The sequence below is a fragment of the Muntiacus reevesi genome, chromosome 15 (assembly GCF_963930625.1).
Source record: "Muntiacus reevesi chromosome 15, mMunRee1.1, whole genome shotgun sequence".
Classification (NCBI taxonomy): domain Eukaryota; kingdom Metazoa; phylum Chordata; class Mammalia; order Artiodactyla; family Cervidae; genus Muntiacus; species Muntiacus reevesi.
This window is the reverse complement of record NC_089263.1, coordinates 37,959,647-37,974,325: the sequence shown is the minus strand read 5'-3', so window position 1 is coordinate 37,974,325 and position 14,679 is coordinate 37,959,647. Positions and strand designations below refer to the sequence as shown.

Here is a 14,679-nt window from a genome sequence, read left to right as displayed (position 1 = left end):
GTCAGTATCTGTAAATAAATGCACTGGAAATGCAAGGGCCTACTTGAGATTTGTTTCCATCAGATTTCTCTTTGGTATTTGTCAAAAGTTTTGGTTCACTGATAGCTCTTTCCACTTCCATGTTCAGTAGTGATATGAATTAAATTCACTTTCTATTTTACTCTTCTTTCAGTGGGATTCATGGAAACAAACATTAATGTTTATGTTTCATCTGTCGTCTTGAACCAGAAGTCTACTTGACTTAAATGATTAGGAAGGTATTTCATAATCAGATAAATATACTCTTATAGTTCTTTCTGATTTATTTTTTAACTATTTATTTTATGTTTAATTCCTTTAGCATGTGTTTTGGCTGGTTGTGTAGATTTCATTTTCCCCCAGTATTTTGTAATCCAAAGTCAGAGTTTGTTTTATGTATTCATTAAGTTATAGATGTGACTCTGATTGTTATTAGAATCAGAATATTTTCTGTGATACTTTCTGTTGGGAAATAGTTCAAATAGTAATCTGTCACCAGATTACACAGTGCCCATAGACATGTTACGTGAAGTATGTGGAGTGGTTTTGATACATATGTTTAAGAGGAAATGTATTTTTAAAGTACAATTCTCTAAGGCTTACTTACATTGAAATTATTTAAAGTATATTGACTGTAGGAACTTAATAGAGTGGAGAAATTATTTCAGAGAAGTAGTGAAAAAGAATCATAGATAAAATCACATCAATTCACAGATTAATGAAATATATTAATAATTGTTAGCTGTGAGTCATATTTATTTACATTTCAGTAATGTTCTCCAGATCAATGAAGTGAGTCATTTTGTAACTGAGAAAGAAAATTAGATTCTCAAGTACGTTTCAGTATAGCTTGTTCTTAATAGTTTTGAAATAAATGAAACATGTTCTCAGTGACTAATGAGAGGGATTGGTGTGAATATATGCTATTTATGGAGCATTCATTTAACAACCATATATTGACTGTTTGCTCTTAGCCTGGCCTTGCCCTGGGTGCTGGAATAGAGCAGTCAACCAAACGCATAGTTTGTGCTCAAATGAGGTCACATTTTAGCAGTTGGAGAGATACAGTGCAGGCACACAGTGATGTAGATAACATAAAGATATTCACGTGATATTTACCAGAATCAGACGGTATGTGCCAGTGGACTATCAGGTGGGAGAGTGTTCCAGGCAAAGGGAACGGCCAGAATGAAGACCGTGACCGCAGCTGGGCCTGGTGGCTGAAGCTTCCTGAGAAGAGTGACTGAGGGGAGCGTGGTTGATAAGAGGCAGAGGTGAACGGAGCCAGGATTGTGGAGGTAGCTGTTGATTTTGTGAAGCAGCATAGTCAATACTCATTGCTTAATCTAAAGTTTTATAGGGATGATAAGGTCAAAATTCTCTGATAAATCAGTTGACGGAATACTGACCGTGGCATAGAATCTAAGAATTAGGCTCTGGAAGTCTGGAGTTTCTATATTGGGGAAGCATGCTTCTCCAGGGTGAGCTGTCTGCCAAAATCATTGTAAACATTTGAGTATTCAGATGTGTCTGGGCTGTAACCTCTGCAGGGAAAGGAAATCCTGATTTCTAAAAATAAATTCCATTTTATTTTAAGAGTCAAAGGGGAACAGACTGTCCCAGTAAATAAAGGTCATTGACAAGTCTTAATTGTGGAATTAGTATATAAAGAGAGATCATCACTTTAAATCCATGGATCACTAATACCAGTTCTTAAAATGTCTCCAGATAGATTTTATAACCTTCATTGAGAAATCATAAATTGATTTTCAATACTGATAGGCTGATAATATTAAAGAAAAATGTAAGAATGGTTAACATGTTCCTGTCATACTTTTGTGAGGTAAAATAGCTCACTTTTTGCTGACTTATTTATTTCTGCATTCAGTATTACATATTGAACACAAACTGTGCATTAGACACTATTGACACCATTCTAGGTTCTTGAGTTATAATGATGAATAGGATGGAAAAAGTCCCTGATTTAATGGAACTTATGTTCTAGTTGGGAAACATAATTTTTTAAAAATGAAGACAGATACATTATGTAAATTCATATAGTGATGACTTCTCTGAAGCAGCAGTGGGCAGGATAAAAGATGTATTAGAGGAACTGTTATTTTTCGTAGAGTAGTCAGGGAAAGCTTTGCTGAGGAGGGGACACTTGAGCATCATAAAGGAATTGGTCATGTGAACGAACATCAGTAAAGGTAGTATTTCAAGCAGGAGGAGAAGAATGGGTGCAAGAGCTCAGAGGTAGAACTGTTTTATGATTCATTTGAAGGATAATAATGGAGCAAAGAGCAGCAGAAGATGAGATCAGAGGTAGAACTGTTTTATGATTCATTTGAAGGATAATAATGGAGCAAAGAGCAGCAGAAGATGAGATCAGAGAGGTAATAGCTGGGGTAAGAGCATTGTAGGCTCTGACTACCACTGTGGGGTGATTGTAAGTATGAAGGGAAGCCTTTGGAGGGCTTTGATCTGATTCAAGTTGTAAAAGGATGATTCCATGTCCTGTGTAGAGTAGGTTGTGGGATCAAGAGGAGGAGCAGGTGGCTTGAGCAGTTATTGGGGTTTCTGTGAGAGGTGGTGGCTTTGATTAGGAAGATGGCAATGGAGACTGTGAAACGTTTTTAATTTGGAATATAGTATACTTTTTTGTAGAGCTAACAGAATTTGTTAATGGAGTGCATCTGAAGTGAGAGAGAGGAAATTTAATTATTCTGAAGTTTTTGACTTGACAACTGGATGTTGGTGCCATTTCTTCACGTGGTGAGCAGTGGGGAGAATAATCAGGAGTTCTGCTCTGAACATGTTTATGTGAATACCTCATAGATGTATCAATGCAGTGATGTTCTATATCATTAGATAGGTGAATCTGTGTTTCAGGGAAGAGCTCATTGATAAAGATAGCGAATTGATAGAGATGATACCAATGTCCATCATCATTAAAGCGAGAAGACTGGATGAGGTCCTCTAGGGAAATGATTATAAACAGAGAAAGTAAAGTTTCTGAAAAATGAGCCCTGAACATTCCAGCATCTAAGAGGTCAGAAAGAAGACAAGTTTTCAGTAAAAATGACTGAAAAATTATAGCATAGCAAGTAATTGGAAAAGCGAGAGAATGTGCTATTGCAGAATCAAGGCAAGGCGATTTGCTGAGAGGAGGGAATGATCCACTGAGTCAAATGCTGCTGAGATACTGCCTCTGGGGGCTGAAAGTCACACATAGAATCTGGCAGTGTGAAGGTCATTGCCAGTCTTATGAGATTGACTGAGAGCAGAGCTGAGCAGACAGCTCACCTGCAGTCGATTCATGGAGAGTGTATGCACTGAGCACCAGTACTTCTTGTGAGGTTCTTGTTGTTTAGTCGCTCAGTTATGCCCGACTTTTGTGAACCCATGGACTGCCCCACACCATGCTTCTCTGCCCTTTACCTTCTCCTGGAGCTTGCTCAAACCCATGTCCATTGAATCGGTGTTGCCATCCAACCATCTGTCCTTTGTCGTCCCCTTCTCCTCCTGCCTTCAATCTTTCCCAGCATCAGGGTCTTTTCTTGTGAGGAGAACATCTATAAATGGGATGAGGGAAATGGGATGGACTTTAGAGTACAGTACATCCTGAGTGTTTTGTGGGCAATCTAAATTTGATTGTTGAGTTTGGAGTTTCATATAACATGGTGTTCTGATTTTATACATGTTATGGTCTCAGCCAAAGAATTTTCTTTTCAGTGAATTTGAAGTAAGATATCAAATTTCTTTTACTTCTCATTTTCTTGGTTCTCTGTGTTCAGCAAATCAGTTTATTTTCAGTGCTAATGTAATCAGTATAGCACACATGTTATAGTGAACTTTAAAATATCCTGTTTGATTCAGATATGGTTTTAATTTTTATATGCATTTATCCCCTCTCAGTGAAAAGGAATATGGATTAGTGCAATGACTGGATCTAGATGAAATGGTATATCATTCTTTGCACTCATAACTTTCAGTTGTTTTGAGAATACAATAGAGTTTTGACCACTCACAGTCACTGGGCTGTTCAGATGGCCTGTATTTCTCTGCTGTCACACTATAAACCAGACCCCTTTCAGGAAGATTTTGTTCTGCCCTTTTAAAGGTAAATAGAAACTTCTCTCAAAATGTCTCACTTAAAACATTACCCACACTGACTACCATTTTTCCTGTTCTGTGATTAGTATAAGCAAATTAGATTATAAAATACCAAGGGAACAGAATGAAGAATGTCAAGAAATTAGCTTTTGGAGGATTTTCTATGGTAACTATGATAAACTCATGAATTTTAGGCAGGGAAAATGGAGTATCTTAGATTTTCATGAAGGTGGGGACTGTTCGTCTGTTGTTTACCACTGTGTCTCCAGACACCTAATAAAATAAAAATACAAGCTTGTACTGGAAAAACTTATGCTGTGATGTATTAGTGTAATTATTGGTAGGTTAGCGTTCACTGTTTTTCTTCTTAAAAAATTCAAGTTATCTTATATTAGCATACATATATATTTATAGGCAACATTTGATATACATGGGTTACCTGGTAGCTCAAACAGTAAAGAAACTTCCTACAATGCAGAAGACCTGGGTTCCATCTCTGGATTGCGATGATCCCCTGGAGAAGGAAATGGCAACCCATTCCGGTGTTTTTGTCTGGAGAATTCCATGGACAGAGGAGCCTTGAAGGCCGCAGTTCATGGGGTCGCAAAGAATAGGACATGACTAACACTAAAATTTGAGCGACTAATACTAACATTTTGATATGTATGAAAAAAAAATTAACATGATGCTAACTCATAGTGTTTAACCTTTATATTCATCTGTATTGTACTCTAAATCGAAGAACACAGACATATATAATTTTTTTTCTCAAAGGTTCATCCCTTAATTCACCTCTCTTGGGATTGGTGTGTTTGTTCTCTTTCACCGTATTTGTTATTTAGTCTTTGCAGATTATCTGTATTTGCCTTTATGAGTGACAGTAACAGAAGACCGGTCAGTTTTGCTGAAAATATAATACATTTCTCTATGACTCGGTAACCTGAATCATGGTCCAAGGCATCACAGGTATCTGTAAGAGCCTCTGCAGGTATCTTTGTAATAGAAGCTTAGTGGGGGAGCCAAAACCTTTTCCTGACAAAGAGCTCAGCATCTGGCCACTTGGAAATGAACTGAAAGGCCAGTTTACTTTTGGTAGAGTGGCAGGTGATTTTATTATCTTTGGCCACTCCTAACCCTTCCCCAAGTTACAGCATTCTTTCCAGCAGCTGTATAGCATTTTAGAAGAGGAGAAAAAAATGCTTGCCTATCTTGGGGAACATCAAAGTAAATGAGAGAAATTGTTTTCATTTTGATCCTATAAATCAGATGCTCTGCCTGCTTAGTACAAAGAACGAAAAGAAAAAAAAAAAAAAAACAAAACACCAACTCCTTGGGGATTTGGTTTTCAGGAAATGAGCGTTTTGTCCATGGAGCCAAAAGATCATTAGCACAATCATAACAATGGAATTCCACAGTATTGATGCCAGCAGACGAATCTATGGCCCTTGCTTGGTTCTAGTACAGTACTTGAAATTGATGCAGTAACGTTAGAGTATAAATAAATACAAGGAAGGGAGTTGATTAAAAATCATTAAATTAAATTATTTTCACCAAAAATAGGTTAGTTTCAGGATCTGGCTAGAGTCAATTGAAAATTGCGTGAGCTGCATTGGAGCTATAGAAACCAAGCAGAAATAGCAGAACTCTGAGCATGTCTAATGGATGTGGCTGAATTGTTCCTCCTCTGGAGTGGCTTGGAAATGTTGGTTTTCTTAGTTACTTACTTATAACTTACTTATAACTAAGTGCTGTAAGTATCATCTCTGATAACAACAATAAACACCATTTACCATGCGTCTGGCCCTATTAGAAATACTTTACATGTGCTGCTGCTGCTGCTAAGTCACTTCAGTCGTGTCCGACGCTGTGCAGCCCAGTAGACGGCAGCCCACCACGCTCCTCTGTCCCCAGGATTCTCCAGGCAAGAATACTGGAGTGGGTTGCCAGTTCCTTCTCCAGTGCATGCATGCTAAATCGCTTCAGTCGTGTCTGACTGTGTGACCCCATAGACGGCAGCCCACCAGGCTCTGTTCACGGAATTCTCTAGGCAAGCATACTGGAGTGGGTTGCCATTTCCTTCTTGTTTCATGTGTTAATTCATTTAATCTCTACAGTGACCCCTGGAGGCAATCAATCAGTCAATCAATAAACAAGTATATGTCTGTGTGTGTATATATTAAAATCTGCACATACAAATATGGCATATATCACATACGTACATGCATATATATCACACACATATATGATATGTATCACATATGTATACACATATATACAAATATGATTGGTAAACAAGTTTCTCTGTAAACATTAATTATGATAATATGCATGATGGGTTTTCAAGAAGGGCATAGTGGATGCCACGTTTTCTAAATTGATTTCAAAGCTTATTGTCATAGAGCTTCTCATAGAGTAAGTGTATATGATTTAAGATATACTAATTTAGTTGTTGAACTCAGGTCTATGTCTAAGTCCAGGGGATTCTTAAATGAATGAGTGTTTTGTTGGGTCTTACACTGTATCAGAGCTACAAAGTTGCAGGGGCTGGACCCAGTGTGTATGACCGTGGTATCTACAGAGATGTTGATGTGGGAGCCAGCGATAGTTTTCCTACCCTTAATCAAAGGAGAGTTAGAACCATTATTTTTAAGAATAATAAAGAACGTGAAAGATTTCTACACAAAGGCTTGCTCTGCTTGGAACGCCAGCCTCCTGCCTCCCTCCATCTGAAGTTATTGCTTTTGAGCATTGACTCTCAGCTAAAATACTATCTCTTCAGGGAAGTCTAGTCCCTGTCTGGTCCTTTGTCACAGCCCTTGATTATTATGCTCTCTTAGGATGGGGCTCTGTTTCTTTACAACATCGATTTTACTGTGCTGTTACACCCTCATTGGTGCGATATTGCCTCATCTGTCTCCCCTACCTGCGCTCTCCTGCTGATCCAGCCTCTCTTGAGTTATCTCGTGACAACCAGGGCCATCTCTGGATTGATTTATCATCATGCCTCTAGTTAGCGATACAGTGCCTGAGCATGTCTGCTCAGTATTTTCTGAGGGACCATGAGCCCTTGTGGTGTGCTCCTGTCTGTACCTACCTTTTGTGAGAGGTGTTCTCTGTGCTGTGGTGATCCAGGTGAGCACTCATCATAATCACTGAATTCATGGCATTAAACTTTTCAACTTCATTTAGAAAGTCAGTGTCTATACTCATTCCTCCTTCCTCTGTGGTATATATCATTTAGATAGCTTTGGTGAGAAAAGTATTGAGTTGGTCAGAAAGTTTGTTCGGGTCTTTTCCATAACATCTTTTTGACCAACCCAATATTATATCTCCAAACTTCTTTTCTGAATTTGCAATCTAGGGTGTAACTCAGGCAGTTGTCCTCTCTCTAACACCTATCTCCAGTGTTATTATAATCCCTGATTATTACACATACTTAGATTTATACCATTATTCTTTTTAATGAAAATTACCTAGAATAAAGTTAATTTAGTACAATTTAAACATTTTAGAACCTGAGAGTAAACAGTTAAAAGGGAGATGGTTTACTTAGTTATTTTACTGAAGATTGATTTTTTTTAATTGAGTTTCATAAATTAGCAAGCTGTATATGAGGTCCTTTAATTATTTGAGGGTCAGTATCATCTTTAGGGATTACATAAATACTTGGTGTAAGTGTGTGCTTTTAAATTAAACCTGCTGTTAAACCTGGTTAATGGTCTATGCATGTTTATTGTTAAAATTTAGTTTTAATATAATGGAAAATTAGACTTCATGCCTCTAAAATATATACTAATAAAGTTAACCTTTGTATATACTAATAGAGTTAACTAATTCTATGTACTAATAGAGTTAACCTTTGTTTAATTATCAGTAATGAAGACAGTAGTCAGATCTACAAATTTTCCAAGTACATTTTATTTTTCAATTTTATTTTACAAACTTTAATAGAAATCTTTTCCAATGTATTATTCCGTACTATGTATGTGTTTCTTTTTATCTAAAAGATCAGTTGCTCTGTAAATATTAGTTGCAATTCTATGTAATGCAATATTCCTTTGGGGGTGGGATGTGGAAAGGCTGACAGCCCATTGTCTCAATGATCCCAGCCAGTTTTTCCACTGCTGTAAGCTGACCACTCTGCGGTCAGCCAGTCTTCAATGGGCTACTTCACTCTACTGTTTGAATGACTTGTCTATCTAGTAAGAACTGGAGATTGCCAGGGAATAGCTGCTATAAAGCTCATTAAGCCCTTTACCTTGGTTAGTTCAAAATCTATAATCTGTAGGCCTAGATTTGTACTTTCTCGCCAAGAAAAGTGCTCAGGGTTTTCAACTCTGACTCATTGTTTGCTGGACCTTTGACTGCTCTTACTGTATTTTTTTTTTTTTTTCTAAGAGAAGCAGAACCGAGAGTAAAGATCAAAGAGTATGTTTTAAGAGACTCGGCTACTCATCCTTGTTCTGACATCACCTGGTATTGCCACCTTGGTAATATGTTCTGGACATCAATCTACTTATCTCGAATTGAGAAGATAAATAATTGCTGGGAGTTATCTTTTCCAAAGTTTCTGATTCTTAAACCTTTTTAGTTGCTGTCACATTCTTCATTTTATCCAGTATATGTATCAACTGTCATTAGTTCATTAATAAACAAATATGTAGCTTTATTATACAATGTAAAAACTCCACAGTATGCTATAATGACAGTTTTATTCAGAGTGAGACAAAAAGTATGAAGTATATATATATATATTTTCCATTTCCAAGCTGCACATCCACACATGTAATTACTGTTGTGTGAATAATTTCAGAGTACCTACTAAGACTTCTAATAGCTATCACTGACTAGTAATCTGTCAGGGTATAATGTAGGATAATATGTTTTTACACAACAGTGGTGAGGATCTCATTAATTATTACCACCTATAATTGCTTGATATGAACATTTATTCTAAAACTTAAAAATTATATACAACAAAATAATGATTTAAAATACTTTTAGGAAGTCTATATGCAGAAGTTGCTGCATTAGAGTTAATGATGTATTAAGTTTTCTTATTGCTTTTATCTTTTTAATAGGTGGCATATTATTCAAATTAAAATAGAAGAAAAGTCTCTGCCAACAATTAAGCATCACACTGAGTCACACCTGCTGCCTTAAAGATAAGCATATAATTTATTAGACAGACTTCTTGTGCAGTATCTGATACAGAACATCAGTATATTTATTTGCCCAGGGAAGAAGAATTAAAGTCTAGCTTTATTCTCCAAAAATATTGCAAGTTCAGGTTTTATGCATGTTTCTGTGTCTTGTAGTATGGCTGAATTTCAAAGTTCATAATCAAAATCAACCATTTCACCTTTAATCTAAACTTTAATTCCAGGAGATTTCAAGTACCTTTCGTTGATAAAGTGTATTCTTTCTTTTCTCAGGTATCTTTTTTTCTTTTATACTGGAAAACATATAGTTCAGTTCAGTCAATCAGTCGTGTCCGACTCTTTGCAACCCCTGAACCGCAGCACGCCAGGTCTCCCTGTCCATCACTAACTCCCAGAGTCCACCCAAACCCACGTCCATTGAGCCAGTGATGCTATCCAGCCATCTCATCCTCGGTCGTCATGCCCTCAGTCTTTCCCAGCATCAGGGTCTTTTCAAATGAATCAGCTCTTCACATCAGGTGGCCGAAGTAGGCTAAGTCCATATTTAAAATTATGAATGAAAATGATTGTTTAAACATTGGGTTTTGACTTTAATGAAAAGGAGAGAGGCTTAAAAAAAAAAGAAATCTAAGCAGAAGACAGTCCATGGGTCAGATTCTAATCTGCCTGTAGGAAAGTAAGAATGGATAAATTAAAGTTCTTTCTTGAAGAGAAAAGGAAGTTTTTGGCAATAGAGGGGAGAAAGGAGGACTAACTAAAGTGACTTGTTTCTAAGTTTGGACCAGAAAGATTTCTGACATTGATAGCATCCCTTTGCAAAGGAAGCATTAAGTTTGTGGAACAGGTGGTCATGTGAGAGAAGAAACTACCAAGGGAGCAAGGCAAGGACTGTGATTATTGGCCAGGGTGATCTGCATTTGGACAGCATGCCAGTGGCCCAGAAAGACAGCAAAGTCAAGTGGAGAGTGATATGTCACTGGCTGTGCAGTGGACAGTGGTACTTTTCTCATGGCTAGGAAATGTATAATGAGTCTTCTTAGAGTCAGCACTGTAACTATCGTTTAGTCTTTATTGCTTTGGAAACTGAAAATTTTCATGTGCTTTTAAAAAATACTGTATGAAAATAGGCATTGCCGATTTATTTACATGAATCACATCTTTAAGACTAAGAGATGATTGATTGGATCAAAAATCTCTAGGAAAATAGGTTGCCACTAGGAGAGATAGTAAAGTACTACCTTTAAGGGTTTGTTTGTTTTAGTCACTAAGTCGCATCTGACTCTTTTGCCACCCCGTGGACCATAGCCTAACAGGTTCCTCCGTCTATGGGATTTCCCAGGCAAGAATACTGGAGTGGATTGCCATTTCCTTCTCCAGGGGATCTTCTTGACGCAGGGATCAAACCTACGTCTTCTGCTTGACAGACAGATTCTTTTCCACTAAGCCACCTGGGAAGCCCACCAAGAGTAGTTCTTAGTTATTTTGATGGAACAGTATTCTTTTCTGCCTACCTTGGATCAGGGTAGCATTGGGTGGAGGTGGGAGGGAGCGAAGAAAAAAGTTAAAATTTTTTTTCTGGTTTCTGTTTCCTAAGATTACATTCAGAAACTGGTCACATAGTTATGTGGTCATAGTGTGGAATTCTTTTCAAGTGCCTCCTTTTGAGGATATGAAATCACCAAATAAAAGAGCCTATGCCCAAATCTGAACACAATTCAGAGCTATGCCTGCAAATAATATAGATTATTCACTTTTTCTTTTTTGCTTGCATTGACTTACTTAAACTTTTGTTTCTAAGTGAAAATTTAGTGTTCATGCTTTAGTAGGCTTCAGCCATCTCATAATTTTTTCTCATTATACCTGTAGTGCTATGTATGTGATAATCACCCAGTGGTTTTTCACTAAGTGTTTGTTGTTTTTTTCATTGACTTAATCTTTTATATACTTCATTTTCCTATCTGTTATTAGGTGATTTTTTTTTTAAGGGAGATTGTTTAATTCCCTATGCAAAGTTAATAAGACAAGTTTATGACTGAAGGGAACTTCCATGGTGGCTCAGATGGTAAAGAATCTGCCTGCAATGCAGGAGACCGGGTTTGATCCCTGGGTCAAGACTATCCCCTGGAGAAGGGAATGGCAACCCACTCCAGTACTCTTGCCTGGAGAATTCCATGGCCAGAGGAGCCTGGAAGACTACAGTCCACGGGGTGGCAAAGAGTCAGATATGACTGAGCAACTAACACTTTCATTTTCATGAGCTAATGTCTTGGTTCTTGCTCAAGATACCTCTTGGAAAGATCTCATTGGCCTAAACATCTAAAGCTTCAGAACCCTCTAAATGCCTGACCTTTCTGCTTTTTATAGTTCGACAGCAGCCTCGTTCAGGTGCAGCTCCTCTGAGGGAGGTCCTGGTTCTCATTAAAATAGTTGCTTGCAATGTGTCCTTATTGTCCCAGTACTCTTGGAACAAAACTTGGGGAGGAATTTGGCTAGGAAGTGGTAGTACCTTTTTAATTTCTTTGCTGATTATGGGTGACCAGTCATGGCACTGCTTGTTGTAAACAAGAGAGTTCTTGGAAAATGATTTGAGAATCATCTTTGATGAGGAGAGTGCCATCTTTAGCTGCCTGATGTATTCTCTTATTGAGCAGAAAAACTTAATTCCAGGACTTTCATCACCTTTTAGCTAAAGTGAACTGCAGTGTATTTTCATTTCCTAATCAGGCCATTTCTCTCTCTTTCTCTCCAATTTTTTTTTTTTTTCCCCCTGCTTGACTGAGTCATGGATTAATTTGTTTCTGGTATTGCTTGTTCCTCGCCCTTTGTGATTGGCCTCAACTATGGAAAAGCACCCTTTGTTCCTTAGAGTTCCCGTTGGCCAGGTCGCATTTCAGCTACTCATTAAAACATGTATTTATTCTACTCTGGAGCACATTGTCTGGCCAGCCTTGAATTTATAGTGAAATGTAACAGTAAATTGTGCTCTGTGGTCAAAAAATGCCAAATGATACACACAGCAGCATGGAGGTTTCCAGCATAGGGTGGAATTAAAGAGCTTACGACCAGTGCCGGGATTGTTGGCCATATTTTCACAGTGGCCAGTGTTGTTAGAGTCGAACTTGGAGAGAGCTTGAAATCACTTATCTCAGATGTTTGCGCTCACAACCACAAAGCCCCTGAGAAACATAGAACTGATCTTGTAATAAGCTCCAGCTGAGTTTACAAGCCTCTGAGCCTTTCTGAAAGCCTGTTTAGTTTAATGAGGGTTTTCAGATTTCAAAGCTCATACACCTTCACATAAAAACAGATGATTATGACCAAATTAGGGAATGTTGTTCCCTGAATGTTTGCCCCAATATGTTCTCTTCTCAGTTGTCAGGCATTGTTCCATTACACTTTTCACCTTGCAGACATCATTTTTAAATATAATTTTTGAAAGTCTTATTGTATATAGTTTCTATTCAAGCAGAACATTACATTACATAAAAGAAAAGGTTTTCTCGTGATAGGAACAGACAAATATGCGTCTGTTTTATTCTGGCCAATAAAAAGAGAAGGTACAATCTAAAAAAAAAATCAAACCCTTAGCTCCTGCTGCCATGACAACTATCCCGAGAGACTAGATCTCCATGTTCACCCCTGTGCCCTCTTCACAAGGCTCTGCAACTTGTTTCTGAATGTCTTGTTAGTGAAGAAAGAGAAGCCATGTCTGTGACCCAGGAAGAAGGGAAGTGGGAGAGTGGATCTCCCCACCTCCGTCATTTATATATGGGACAAACCACCTTCAAAAACATTTATAACTCTACCTTCATTTTCTAAATTTAGTCTTTTAAAATAATGGTTTTATTGTGTGGCATATATTGATATTTTTCTACTTTTTCTGATTTTTCCAGATGTTTTCTGAGTCACCCTTGGAAAGACCTGTAATAATTAGGATATGAGGCATTCAAGCCTTACTTGAATACCAAATCTTTGATTACATTACAGTACACCCATGGTTTCACAAGGAGGCATGTCACAGAGTGTGAGGTCCCTATGTCAGCAGTACTGAACCACAAGGATGGTATGTAGAGGTGACTAAGAGGCGTGTGGATAAGGCCGGGCTGCACCGAAATTGTGATGAGCCAGTAGAATCCTTGTCTCCTAAGCCCCTCTTTAGTATTCCTACCTATCCTTCCACCGCATGAGCACATTGACAATGCATTTGCTTAGAAGATGGTCAAATTTAGATTTTCTTAGGGGAAACAGTCTCTGTTTCATTTCTTCCTTTCTGGCTATTACTCTCTATTCACCCCAGCTCAAGCACTGAATCCCTTGAATTTCCTCTTCTCTCTTGAGTCAGAATCAGCCACCCATAGTTTTTCAAAGAATATGGTAAGAGGAACTGTGAATTAATTAATGAATTGTATTTGGGAAACATTTATATTCTAATCAAGGGCAGTCCTTTAACAGTTACAGTTTAACTCAGAATATGTCAAACTGTGCTTTGAGGGTTATGTGATAATTACTAAATTTATTTATTCTTATTTCATTAAATATACTTTGCATATTTTTTCAATGTAACAATAAAATTGTATTCTTACTATATGTGGGTATTTTATTTAGTTTAATTTACTTTTCTTACAAATGCTATTTACATAGAATTAAGTGGCAAAAAGTTTGGGTAGAAAATATTGGTATTCTATGTTTAAAAAGCACATGTAAGTTTGGCTTCATTCACAAAGAATATCTGGTGTGGGGCATGCTAACCTGCCATAAACAAATAGACAATAATGCAGAATATGTAAAATGCCTGTTACAGACACTGGCCAATAGGCAATGCAGGGCGATCCCTGAGAAAAGGAAACAAATAAGGTAGTTGAAACAAGTACAGTCATCTGAGGTTTCTGCCTGGAACCCTGATCCAGGGTGTAGTATAGGGAGAGAGAACCCAAGAGCCTAGTTATCTGGCTGCATAGAGGAAACAGGTAAAGGAGCTCAAAGTGACCAAGTCAAAAGAATTTTTATGGCAAGAATACTGGCAAGGTAGGACCTATACAAAGAAAGAGCCCCAGAAATCTGCTTTAGGGTCCAGTTGAATAGCAAACTGAATATAAGTCCATAGAATGAAAATCTGTAAGGCAAAAGAAAGAGCAGCAGTGGGAAACTATAAAATGAACTCTCCAGAGCCCATATGAGACTGGGAGACAGTCAACTTCTCCAGACAGATAGAAATTTCACTGAACATTTGAGGTGTTCTGTAGAGATAGAGTCATGCATTAGTTGTTGTTCAGTTGTTCTGTCATATCTGACTCTCTGTGACCCCATGGACTGCAGCATGCTAGGCTTCCCTCTCCTTCGCTATCTCCCTGAGTTTGCTCAAGTTCATGTCTACTGAGTTGAT

At 37.7% G+C, this 14,679-nt stretch overlaps 1 protein-coding gene and 1 long non-coding RNA gene across 3 annotated transcripts in view; one reads left to right on the top strand and one right to left on the bottom strand.

Annotated features, from left to right (window-relative positions):
- Positions 1–14,679, top strand: part of PRKD1 (protein kinase D1) — a 335,480-nt gene that overhangs the window by 164,747 nt on the left and 156,054 nt on the right. The gene's annotated exons all lie outside the window — the stretch shown is intronic.
- Positions 1–14,679, bottom strand: part of LOC136147027 (uncharacterized) — a 46,412-nt gene that overhangs the window by 14,268 nt on the left and 17,465 nt on the right. Inside the window, exon 2 of the long non-coding RNA XR_010659101.1 lies at positions 3,460–3,593. This is a non-coding gene — a long non-coding RNA (uncharacterized lncRNA). The remainder of the gene's footprint in view (positions 1–3,459; positions 3,594–14,679) is intronic.